This window comes from Ptychodera flava, chromosome 14 (assembly GCF_041260155.1).
Source record: "Ptychodera flava strain L36383 chromosome 14, AS_Pfla_20210202, whole genome shotgun sequence".
NCBI lineage: Eukaryota > Metazoa > Hemichordata > Enteropneusta > Ptychoderidae > Ptychodera > Ptychodera flava.
In genome coordinates this window covers 29,769,626-29,781,896 of record NC_091941.1, presented here as the reverse complement: position 1 = coordinate 29,781,896, position 12,271 = coordinate 29,769,626, and positions in this window count along the sequence as shown.

The window sequence follows — 12,271 nt, the reverse complement described above, 5'->3', positions numbered from 1 at the left end:
ATTTGTGTTTCAAACAAAACTGTCTGGATTAGGATTTCCGTAGAAGTGGGTTTTATCTAACCCAATAATGGATTAAACACGAAGTCAACATGGGTTTTCCTTCATTATTCATTGCCACTCCCGGACCCAGGGATCGCAAGCGATGGCTTTAACCGATTTTATTTTGCCTAGTGTTTGGCATGCACGTAGGACCGAAGGGTATAGTTGTGGCCAGTAAATGTGGTAACCTTTTGATTTTGTAACTTTTTTATTTAGTTTGTTAGCTTGTTTCTTCCCACTGAAGTTTGACAGCGCAAAGTAATTTGGGATGTAAACATAAAATAAGTATGTAAATCTTTTGGTAGCTACCCTCAAATAGTCCTGACCATAGCAATTCACACGTCATGCTTTTACGTCACTCATAAAGAACTCGGAGTCAACTACCATCGCCTCATCGCAATGGACACCTGTGACAAACAATAATAATGAGACATTTGTGATGTCGTGGTTAAAAGAGCCTGACACCATAAGGGAAAGTCCAAATATTTTGTCAGCTGATGTTGCTGAAGCGATCGTAAAGCTCCCTCTTGAAAAATCTATCGGCCATGATCATCTGTCTGCCGAATACTTCAAATATGCTAATGAACGTCTGCATGTAATGCTGGCTTTGTCTTTTACTGCAATGTTCAATAATGGCTTTCTTCCTGAAAGTCTCATGAGAACTATTCTTGTTCCTCTAGTCAAAGACAGAACTCGTGATATGTCTAGCAAAGATAACAATAGACCAGTCGCCATTGCCACAGTGACTTCTAAGATCTTGGAGTTAATTATTTTAAAGCGTTGTCAGGATTGTCTTAATGCTACAGATTTTCAGTTTGGTTTTAATCCTACTGATTTTTGTATTTATGCCATGAAAGAAATAATTTCCTTAGGCTACTACAGTCATCTCAAAAGTCCAGTATTTGTGTGTTTTCCAGATGCAACCAAAGCATTCATGGTGGCTGTACACTTAGAAAAACATGGATAACCTCAGAGTGGCACACGTGACTGCAGTGCCAGTAGAATGTGTGTATCGAACAACATTCCATCTTTTGATGCTTTCAGACAAAAACTGTCGTATAATTTCTTCATCAGACTGCACAATAGTAAAAATTGTGTTCTAGCCGTGAGTGTGTGAGTTCTCATGCATTCGTCGAACTGTTATGAATTCATCCTTTATTATCACAGAAACATATATTTTGACTTCAGTTCAATAACCATTTTGACATTTAACCATACCCTATTCAGGCGTTTCATTAGAAGCTGGCAGCTGGAGAAAGACACAAGAAGGTAACAGATTTTCCATTCATCCACATTCTTTGGTCGTAATCTCCGGCAAACTAAGAAACGTTTAAATTAACAAAATGTATTGTCGTTGTTTGGCTGTTGAATATTGTGACTCAAACACTAAACATGCAAAAAATGTAATAAATATCAGTGTTCAATGTCATTTTCAAACAATTTTACCGAGTGCTAAACACCTCTCAGACTGCATCATTGCACACATCATCAATTTCTCAAAATTTTTGATTTGAGAGATTCGTGCTGCCCCCTTTGAGGTATTCTAACAGTTTCACCTAGTAAAAAAGAAAGTTAAAAACACCGCACCATTGCACACATAAATTTCATCCGAATTTTCCACGCCAGATAGGCCTAGAGGACACCCCCTCTGACACTTTCCCCCTCAGCCTCTTGCGTAGTTTCACGTATAAAATCCTAGGAAAATAAGATTCGTTATTTTTCCAAATATAATCTAACTGCCACAAAGTGAGCGATGGCAATGCAAAAGCTTTCAACTGAATACAATATGAAATAATCCTGCAGCTTAACTTTAATAATTTCAATTTTAGGTTTCGTTCTCTAGGGTAATAGCAACTAGCGGACGCGCTGAACGCATTCACAGTCTGCGTGCGATTTCGCGACGCAATGTAAGGCACCTGGGACTGAAAACCCGGTAAACCGCTACACGGTGACATTTGACTTATCTTCTGAAATTGGTACGCCATGGCGCTAAGCGCCTCCGTTGTACAATTGCCGTTTTATATCCTCTGATACCGAAACTTACTGTACATTGTAAATCTATAGGTTACAGACGTATTTGGGAACCATTTTATTATCAGGTATCGTTATGTGGCAGAAAAAAAATTCAAGTTGCTGAATATTCACGTATTTGCAGATAAATAACTGTATTATTTACGAATTTGAAAGTGCTAGCAAGTGCATCTATCATCCTCACTGTCTTATGTACCGATTGCTCATACCTTCACTTCATCTATTTTTTTAAAGTTAACTATATTCTCATACAAGAAATATTTCAAATTTCTTTTTCAAAGTACAAGCTTATTACTTGAATTCAATGCAACGATTTATCGCTTTTCTTGTTGCACATTCCTAGGGCTGATCACGTCACTATGACTATCTAAAGGGAGCTGCGGACGCGGACCGGAGCTGTGGGCTTCAGAATTATCACGGCCTACATGTTTATTGATAATAATAATAAGATACAAAAATAGATCGAATAGAAGAAAAAATACTCTGAATGAGCTTATATTGTGAAATACGCAAATATGTAAGCTTCGACTAAACAAGACCTAGGCCTAAATGATATCGATGCCGCCATGGCATCACTGGTTCTTGTAATACTAGTGCAATGTTTCCGTGACGTGGGGTCTGACGCACAAGTTGCCCTATCAACTGGCTGAAATGTTGCTAGTTATCGCTGAATTAACGACAAACTAGCTGTGGGTCAACCCCATCCATCAAACCTGAGCTTGCTTTTTGATTTGGCGGGAACTCAATTAAATAGCACAATGTCAGCGTAACAAAAGATTTGGACAAATATAACAAGTTCTGCGGTTTGTTGCTACACTGCACTGCACTGTTTTTACTTTGGATATAACAAGCATACTTATACAGTGAATGAGCAGGAGATTATTTGAAGTCGTATACCATGAAAAGGAAAAATACAAAAATACAGCTTTTTGTTTTCTTTTCCCTGGGTATGGGACTAGAAAATCTTCGTTTCGAGTGTCTAGTGCTTTGAGTAATCCCCTCCCCGTTTGGTGAGATGGGGGTACCCTCGTTTTCTTAGAATTCATGATATAATTAAATAATAACACACGCCAGCGAGGGCAAGATCACGATTTGTTGCCCGCCCAAGGGATGGTGCTCATGACGGTGATATGATGATGCCCGAGCCGAAGGCGAGGGTATCATCAATATTACCTTCATGAGCACCAGCCCGAGGGCTAGCGTGTGCCATTAATTTTATTACACCGAACAAACACTTGTTTTCGAAACTTTGCTCAGAATGCAGTCAAGTGTCGATCGAGACTCGCAACAGTGAAACGTTCTATTTGTTGCTCGATCGTAATGCTACATGAAGTTGAATTAACGTCTAAAAACGAAGACAGTGTTGTTCAAGCTTTTCTCGTTTAATGTACTAAACGTCGTCGTGTACTTCAGGTCGAGCTAATTTCTTGTACCTTTTCAAAAGCCATTGCTTTACAGAAAATACCAAGCAAATGTACGCGATGATGTGGTACGCGCAGAAAGGACGCGCGGTATTCCAGAACGTGGTAGCGGGCTATATCACTGCACGCGACAGGGCTATATCAGCGCAGCACAGGGCTATATCACCTAAGCCATGTTCTATCACTTTTTGTTCTATATCACGTGAGTGAGGCTCAGCCAATCACAGTACCTGGATAATACGTGAGGTGTAATAATAAATATTATTATTTATCATACACATACAGTCTGTACTACTATTCCCCTCTTGTTTGCAGACTACTGATATGAACCAGTGTGATTTGAATTTTATTGTCGTTGTAAACAGAACTTTTTTCAGCATAATACAGCTGTGCGAGCGACAGGAAGCATCGGGTAAATCTGCTGAAACTAGTTTCAGCATGCATGGATGTAAAAAATAGACATCCATGGTTTCAGCGTACAACCAAGATATTTGCGTTAAAAAGCCGTCTTAAGGTAGTATCGAAAGTGAAAGACAAACTTTTGCTCTAACTTTCCTCGAGGAATCTTTTATACATTCTCTTTCAAAATCAAGAATAAAAATAGGGGGTCACCGTGCAAATTTTGGTACTAGAGAAACAAATTACCCAAGATTTACCGATATTAGAAATTCAAAATGGCCGCCATCCTTAAGTTAACTCTATGGAGAGAAAAATAAAAATTTCGAATTTCGAAAAACTAAGCCGATGAAAAGTTGTCTTTCACCAAGAGCTTTAAAATGAACCCCCACATGTGGTATATCAGAAGAGAATTGTAAAAGTTTGAGAGTCCGAATGTCTGTCCCCGAGGTGTATGAGGGCCCGTTCTGGTCAAAATTATGTTTATTAATTTTAGTATGTTAGTATTAATTTTATGTAGACTTGAATTAATTTACTAGCACCTCGAATTAATATTATGTTTCTTTTAATTAATTTTTATATGCTTTAATTAATTTTGTGCAGTCATGCCAAATTAATTTTATGTGTTCCAATTAATTATTTCTGCTTATCTTTGCCGTAATTAATTTTATGTAGTCTAGAATTAATTTTCTAACATTTCAAATTATTTATGTTTTTTATGTGCCGGAATTAATTTTATGTAGTCTAGATTTAATATATTAATTCCTTCAATTGATTTTGGGTTCAAAATGTTTTCACGTGCTGCAATTAATTTAATGTGTGCTAGAATTAATTTCTACTAGTGTCTTGAATTAATTTTGTGTTCGGTCGAAGTAATTATGTGTTTGAGCGAATTAATTATATGTGTTCGCTCGAATTAATTATATGTGTTTGCTCGAATTAATTATATGTGTTTGCTCGAATTATTTTCGGCCGATCCCACAGTCCTTTGCGCACACTTTCTTAAATCAATATGGCGACTCCCGACCGGAGTGGTATTATTCAGGCGCTCGAACCGTGATCTGTGAAAATGGAAATCAATAAACTGATCACAAAAACTTGGTAGTGTCTCCTGTCTGAGGGATCGTGTATGTGATTGCCCATAGAGCGAAGCCCGACCAATTTTGTGTTTACGTCAGACGCGAACGTTCACCCTTTCTATCGGGCTTTGCCAATCATCGTGTACTGTAGTGTAGTGCATAGCCCTGCGTACGATGCTGTGTGTTCCGCTAAAGCTAATAGCCCCGCTCACCACAGCCCTGCAAAGACCCGTACGTAGAGTTGGTGACTTCAAATCCATTTTGGACTTGACGTAAAAAGCCAAATTACTGCCGAAATTCAGCGTTCTTGGGCCCAAGTCGTATCCCTGCCTACCTCAGCTACTCGATCGCTTCCAAAAATGCCAGTCTTTTATTCTTTTTTCGTAAATAACCGTCGATGTCGGCAACTCTCTCGCTAGCCCTGCGTACGTACGCAGTGTACGCTGTGTGTTAGGAACGCACACAGGGAATGCACAGCGTACACTGCGTACGTACGCAGGGCTAGCGAGAGAGTTGCCGACATCGACGGTTATTTACGAAAAAAGAATAAAGACTGGCATTTTTGGAAGCGATCGAGTAGCTGAGGTAGGCAGGGATACGACTTGGGCCCAAGAACGCTGAATTTCGGCAGTAATTTGGCTTTTTACGTCAAGTCCAAAAATGGATTTGAAGTCACCAACTCTACGTACGGGTCTTTGCAGGGCTGTGGTGAGCGGGGCTATCAGCTGTAGCGGAACACACAGCATCGTACGCAGGGCTACACAAACTACAGTACACGAGATGATTGGCAAAGCCCGATAGAAAGGGTGAACGTTCGTGTCTGACGTAAACACAAAATTGGTCGGGCTTCGCTCTATGAGCAATCACATACACGATCCCTCAGACAGGAGACCCTACCAAAGTTTTTGTGATCAGTTTATTGATTTCCATTTCACAGATCACGGTTCGAGCGCCTGAATAATACCACTCCGGTCGGGAGCCGCCATATTGATTTAAGAGTGTGTGCGCAAAGGACTGTGGGATCGGCCGAAATAATTCAGCAAACACATATAATTAATTCGAGCAAACACATATAATTAATTCGAGCGAACACATATAATTAATTCGACCGAACACATATAATTAATTCGCTCAAACACATAATTACTTCGACCGAACACAAAATAATTGAAGACACTGGTAGAAATTAATTCTAGCACACATTAAATTAATTGCAGCACGTGAAAACATTTTGAACCCAATTAATCAATTGAAGGAATTAATATATTAAATCTAGACTACATAAAATTAATTCCGGCACATAAAAAACATATAAATAATTTGAAATGTTAGCAACATTAATTCTAGACTACATAAAATTAATTACAGCAAAGATAAGCAGAAATAATTAATTGGAACACATAAAATTAATTCGGTATGACTACACAAAATTAATTAAAGCATATAAAAATTAATTAAAAGAAACATAATATTAATTCGAGGTGCTAGTAAATTAATTCCAGTCTACATAAAATTAATTCTAACATACTAAAATTAATAAACATAATTTTGACCAGAACGGGCCCCATAGAGGTGCGTTCTACCTTATAACAAGTGAATCAAAACATATCAAGTTATGTCAGTTGAAGGTCAGTTGTTGGCCACCGCGTTTTACTGCAGGTCCAAAAATTAACAAATGAATTAAAAACTTGCGTTTGGTACATCCGAAACGTTTCAAACACAATATTCAGCATATTCGCTGCTATGCATGGTGTTTTGCCGTCGTCTCTTCATTTAATAGGGTCGACAGTAGGCTACACTATGGCAGAATTGTTGTTCCCGAATTTTCCTGAAGACGATATTTACATCGGTTACCAGATAGCGAAATTACATTTATACGAAAGTAATACAGAAGAGAACGCGCACAAGTATTTTTTATTCGTACAATGATTTCGAATGAGGCAGAATGTTCTATGAAATTTCAGTGTTACTACACACGCGATTGTGCAATACCTTAGTCCAAGCTTAGTCAAAGCTTATATGAAGCTTGGCGCCGAAGCTCAGAACAATGGTTTGCGTGCCGACCTTAACTCTTTCACCCCCAGTTCCATGTATACAGGTGCAACTTTACCATAGAAAACAATGGATTTGGGACAAACCATGGTGGTGAAAGGGTTAAATTAAGACCGGGACGCCCAAGATTAGCTGAAGCTTATCCTTGCACACCATTGTTGAAGCTTGGGGCAAACTAATCTTTATAAAGGCTTAACCTTCCAAATCTTGTTCCAAGCTTGGGCAGTAAACCTTGGGCCGAACTTTACGGATGAGCTTTTTATCATCCTCGTTTCTACTGTAGCTTTTGGGTCCCTAGACCCAGCATTTGACCTAAGGGTTATTTTTTTTGCTCAGTTTGAGCCGATTTTGCTGCCGAGTCTTGGCAAATTATTGGTTTGAAAGTTATGATCCACATTTAAGTAAAAACATACACCAGTAAGCGGACTTTGGATTAAATAAACACGAACGAGTTGAAATATGTTTGCGTAAACACGAACGAGTTGAAATATGTTTGCGTTCAGACATCCGAAACGTTTCAAACACAATATTCAGCATATTCGCTGCTATGCATGGTGTTTTGCCGTCGTCTCTTCATTTAATAGGGTCGACAGTAGGCTACACTATGGCAGAATTGTTGTTCCCGAATTTTCCTGAAGACGATATTTACATCGGCTACCAGATAGCGAAATTACATTTATATGAAAGTAATACAGAAGAGAACGCGCACAAGTATTTTTTTATTCGTACAGTGATTTCGAATGAGGCAGAATGTTCTATGAAATTTCAGTGTTACTACACACGCGATTGTGCAATACCTTAGTCCAAGCTTAAATTAAGACTGGGACGCCCAAGATTAGCTGAAGCTTATCCTTGCACACCTTGTTGAAGCTTAGGGCAAACTAACGTTTATAAAGGCTTAACCTTCCAAGCTTGGGCAGTAAACCTTGGGCCGAACTTTACGGATGAGCTTTTTATCATCCTCGTTTCTACTGTAGCTTTTGGGTCCCTAGACCCAGCATTTGACCCAAGGGTTATTTTTTTGCTCAGTTTAGGGAGCCGATTTTGCTGCCGAGTCTTGGCAAATTATTGGTTTGAAAGTTATGATCCACATTTAAGTAAAAACATACACCAGTAAGCGGACTTTGGATTAAATAAACACGAACGAGTTGAAATATGTTTGCGTTCAGAGAGACCGACATCGCGAAAGGAACACCTCTTGTCATCACGGTCCAGTACGCCATGTCGTCTGCACAGCTTAAGAGTGCGGCTTGATCGATTGCATCACGACTTTTATGAATTACCCGCTAGACTACAAGTTCCTTGTTGACAAGGTTTAATACCGATGTACTGAATTATATTGAGTATAGCAATAAATGAGCCACACAAATCGGACAACACTTCTGAAAATACACGACAGCGAAGAGATGCACTTTACGATTCATAGTGACTCAGAAAGTTTGTGATCCTGTTCCTTGTACATTTTTGACACAAATCATATTACTAGTAAAGATACTCCCAAGAAAGACAAACTTTAATGTGGGTCGTTTAAACAAGTTAAGTCATATTAGGCAAGCCAGTGACAAAAATATACGAGCAGACAGTGTAAATACCTTTGAAATGATTTATTCGTATATTGCAACAAAATCTACACAGTATACAAGTTATGAAGCTGTACTCACTTCAAGTATTCCCTAATCCGCTCACAAATTCCTTTCTAAGATGATAAATTCAGCATATGGGACGTGTAAGGAAGGGCATGGATAATTGTTGAAGATGAACTGACTGGCATAACTACTATAGACCACAGGGTGTTGTCTAAATGTCCGTCCCCAGGGGTGGGTAGGTGTTTCGTTGTATTGCTAATAAAGATATATTCTACCAACCTTTGGTGTTTTGGTCTTAAACTTAGCACTGCCCTTGACAATCTTGCGTTAACGTTTTATCAACATGCTGTATCTATTATCTGATGAGTTTGAGTGCCTAATTGGCCAAAGTAAGCAAGGGTAAATTACTAAGCTGTGGACGCTGTCACCAGATTATCACCGGATTAAATTTGACAAAGTCAACAACGAACGCGCCAGTAAGGTATAACACAATTTGTGTTATACCTTACTGGCGCGTTCGTTGTTGACTTTGTCAAATTAATCCGGTGATAATCTGGTGACAGCGTCCACAGCTTAGTATTTACCCTGCTTACTTTGGCCAATTAGGCACTCAAACTCATCAGATAATAGATACAGCATGTTGATAAAACGTTAACGCAAGATTGTCAAGGGCAGTGCTAAGTTTAAGACCAAAACACCAAAGGTTGGTAGAATATATCTTTATTAGCAATACAACGAAACACCTACCCACCCCTGGGGACGGACATTTAGACAACACCCTGTGTATAGACGTACATTCACATGGCATTCGTACGAGAGGCGCGGCCGTACCGTACAGACTAGCCTAGGTTTTTTCCTCCGGGAGTTGCGCGAGGTCGATTTTGACCGGATTTTTGGCTGTTTTGGTGGGCCTCGTAACTTTCATGAAGGACTGTGAGTATTTTTCAGAGCTGAAAAATTACTCACTTTTACACACTTCAGCCTATGTTTCACATTAAATGCGGTACTTCACATAAATATAAACATCCTTCAAATTATGGAAACCCGGATTCGCCCTTCTCAATCCCAGGTTCTCGCATTAGCGAATGTGTCAATAGCCTATGAACAGTTTGTCATTCTTTTGTTTTCCATTGAATATTTCATCAAGTAACTAATATTTATATTAGATAAATATAGGTGGTAGGTGATAGGTGGGGCCTCTAATAATTAAATTGCTTAATTTGAAATTTTACCACAACCACCCAGTGAAGTGGAATGGCCCAAAAGCGGAATAATATCAACAAGTGAACGGTTGCCATCACTCCTTCGGAACCAACTTTCTATATGAGTACAGCGCGAATAATGAATAAAGAAGGGCCTATTTCTATCGACTTCGTAACAAGTATCGGAATGTCGCCAGGGAAATGATCATAACCAATGTATGCAATTATGATAAAGGGGTTATTACACATAATGCGTCTACATTTTGGGCACATCACTCGAATACAACGCGATATCGACCAAACTGCGTGTCTGCGTTTTCCGGCCATACGTAACAGCTCCGTTGTTTGTCCTTTAAACGTGAACGTTAAAATGCAAAGCTTCACTGAAGCTTAATCCCAGGTACGCTTGATTAAAGATTTGGCAATAACCCTGTTCCAAGCTTTGGACACAATCCTTATCTCAAGATTTGCAAACAAGATTGGATTAATCTTTATCGACGACAAGCTTGGTCGAAGGGAATTGGCAAACCTTCACCTAAGCTTAGACTTAGAGTACCGCCAAGCTTGGACTAAGGTACTGCACAATCGCGTGTGTAGGTGAATATTATGAATATAAAATATAGAAATAACGGACGACGCGCTGACCATTAACGTTTATTTATGGGCAAGGGCGAGAGGAAAGCCAAAAATTAACGGGGCCGGGCCGCGAGGCTTGCCGAGCCCGTTAATTTGGCTTTCCTCTCGCCCGCGCCCATAAATAAACGTTAATGGTCAGCGCGGAGTCTGTTATTTCCATTATATTATCAACGAACCCTGAAAATACGTCAAAATTTACGAAAATTTACCATGCGAACGACAATGGGGCCCCAGAACCTGTCAGTGAGTAGTGCGCCCGCTGCGAAAATTTTGCAAATCCGAAGTTTTTTTGAAAAAGCGTCTAAACTTGGCCCACAAATGCTCCATTTAATTTTGTGGTTGATTATGATCTTTGTACAAATCACAATTTTCGTTTTAGCTGTAAAGTTACTATGTTTACGATATTATTCATATTCTCGGGCATGTAAACCATTACTGTGTATTTGTGGGCAGTCACGTGGTTCAGCTCGACCAATCAAAATGCGATGGACAGGGCATGGTAATTTAATCATTATTTGAATACATTAGCATAGCACACGCACGGCGACGTTTATAACCCAGTTCTACCAGTAAACACGGTCCCTCCACAAAAGGGACCGTGCAGTAAATCATCAAGTAATTTTGTTTACTAATTTTACACATGTATATGTACATCAGCAACGATAACACCTGTACGATGTATTTGAATATGGGTGCCTCAGCTCATTTTGCTCTGCAGGTGTTTTCGTCTGCTGTCTTCGCCCTTTACAAGAGCCAGCTGAGGATGAATACAAGAGCGAAGCGAAAAAGTACCTTATATATGAAAGAGGAAATGAACTAGACCATAAAAATACATGATCATAGTGTAGACTGACGTTGGGCAGCTAATGCAAATACATTGATAATTTTGTAGATGTCCGGCCATAACATTCGCCCGCAATCTGATTAAAATCAGAAATAGAGTACGGCTATATACGTCTACTTACGCGGTATTATAGTAGACGTCGCCGTACTCTACGTCTTATTTTAATCAGATTGATTCGCTCGTAGAATGGAAATGGTTGATTCCTAGCAGCATGCGGCATTGGCTGAGGTAGGCACTTGCAAGCCAATGGTGGAAGTTGGATGTTAAATAAGGGAGATTGCGCCTCGGGGAACATATATTTAGGATCTCAAACTTGTTTTGGTCTTCCACTGGGGGTTGGGGGAGGGGGCTTATTTTGATTCATGGAGAAAATAAAGTTTTCACTGGCTTGTATTTTTGAAAATTGAATATTTTACACCCCTCCCATAGAGTTAGCATTGTCACGGCAACCACTTTGAATAGCACCCTCTAGTAATAGCGTAGGGGATAATTCACATGTACGTGTCCAGGGCCGCTGAGGTCATGGTCTCAGCATTGGGTTCTTGTTCCTATTATTTTATTGTAATACGTTTGTTTATAATTATATTGTAATACGTTTGTTGCCAATAAAGATTTATACTACCGACTCTTCGTGTCATCTTAAAGTGGTTTTGTAAAGATTTCTTTTTCTACTTCACTGTTTTGTGTATTTGTCCTTTGACAATCTTACGCTGTTTCTTCACTGTGTTGCGTCCACTATCTGATGCGTTTGATTGCATAATGCGCCAAAGCAAGCAAAGGTATGTTACTAATCTGTAGGCTCTGTCACCAGATCATCATCGGGTTAACTTTGACAAAGTCAACGACGAACGCACCAGGGTTTATACCCAGTGGGTGGAGGGACTGTGATGTATACACTTGCTGGTGATGTTGTTGTTGACTTTGTTAATCCGATGATGATCTGGTGACAGAGTCCACAGATTAGTAACATACCCTTGCTTGCTTG